Source organism: Magnolia sinica, chromosome 3 (assembly GCF_029962835.1).
Source record: "Magnolia sinica isolate HGM2019 chromosome 3, MsV1, whole genome shotgun sequence".
In the NCBI taxonomy this organism is placed as follows: Eukaryota; Viridiplantae; Streptophyta; class Magnoliopsida; order Magnoliales; family Magnoliaceae; genus Magnolia; species Magnolia sinica.
This window is the reverse complement of record NC_080575.1, coordinates 62,191,466-62,192,911: the sequence shown is the minus strand read 5'-3', so window position 1 is coordinate 62,192,911 and position 1,446 is coordinate 62,191,466. Positions and strand designations below refer to the sequence as shown.

The window sequence follows — 1,446 nt, the reverse complement described above, 5'->3', positions numbered from 1 at the left end:
ACCGACCACTAGAAGTTTAATGGTAGGAGTTCAATTAACTGATGTGGTCCATTTTGATTTGGAATTGCTTTATTTTTGGGCTCATATCATAAAATGATTTGGAAAAATGGATGTACGGCGTGGATGAAACACATACATCATAGTGGGGCTCACAGAACACCGACCATCACTAGCCAGTCTGCATTGACTCTTGTGCTATTGTGTTCTAAAGAAACTGATGGACAGAGTGGATTTGTCATGGGCATCTCAGTGGGACCCACATAGCTTCTAAATCCAGGAAGCTCTTGTGGCAGGCGTGTCACAGGCAAGTCGTGTCTCCAGAGAAAAACCCCTTTACTAGGGTTGTACACGAGTCAAGCTAGCTTGAAAAGCTCGCTTAACTCGGCTCAACTCAACTCAGATTGACTCGGCTTGAAAGGCCGACTCAAGGCGAGTCAAGCTTGTTTACTAAAGCTCGAGTTGAGTTCAAGCCAAGTTCGACCATGGTGTATTTCAACTCAACTCGACTCGAACTCGACTCGAAGCTCAAGCTCGACTCGACTCGACTGGAGTAATATATTGAATAATATATATTATATATATTATATTAATATTAAATATATATATTTAAGTTTTTAAAAAAAAGTTAAAACTTAAAGGTTTTTACTTAAAAACCCTACCTGACCCTACTCATCCCCATTCCCTCTTTTTCTTTCCCTTACCCTACTGAGGTAAACTCGACTCGATTCGAACCACTAACTCGACTGGAACTCGACTCGAAAGCTTTGGCAAACAAGCCAAGCTTCAATGTTGAGCTCAAGGGCGAGCTCGAGCTCGAACTCGAGTATAGCATGAACGAGTCAAGCCGAGCTTGGCCCACCCCGACTCGACTCGGCTTGATGTAGAGCGCCCTTGAGCTCGAACTCGAGTATAGCATGGACGAGTCAAGCCGAGCTTGGCCCACCCCGACTCGACTCGGCTTGATGTAGAGCCTTACCCTTTACGAAACACCGAAGGCAAGAAAAAAATAAAAAAAATAAAGAAAAAAATTAAAAGAATAGAAAGAAAGAAAGAAAAAAATCAAAATAAAGAAAGAGGCCTCAGATTCAAAGAGAAAGCATATCATTATCATGTTCGATAATATCAAACGATGTAGGCAATATTTCTCCACCATCACTGGCCTCTTCTCCTTTCTTTTCCTGACCTTGCGGACGCCGTTTGTGAAGATTCTTAATCTTCACCAACTTTGCCCGGCCCTCCATAGCCAACATACCCACTGATCTGTTCCTTCAATAAGAATGCCCACTCCCAGAAATCCACATATAATAGATAGTCTCAACTGGCCTAAGACGTACATAAAGTGGACGGTCATTACAATTTCAGCCCGGCTAAGTGAGAGATCAGATAGAGGGAAGTGGATTTGCTGGTGTACCTCGCATCAGCTATATAGCTGCAGAACGTACGTGT

General features: G+C 42.9%; 1 non-coding gene across 1 annotated transcript; it reads right to left on the bottom strand.

Annotated features, from left to right (window-relative positions):
* Positions 1-1,072: 1,072 nt before the first annotated feature.
* On the bottom strand, positions 1,073-1,164 carry LOC131241887 (small nucleolar RNA SNORD34). The gene has a single exon (XR_009169453.1). It is a non-coding gene; the product is annotated as a small nucleolar RNA SNORD34 (small nucleolar RNA).
* Positions 1,165-1,446: the final 282 nt, after the last annotated feature.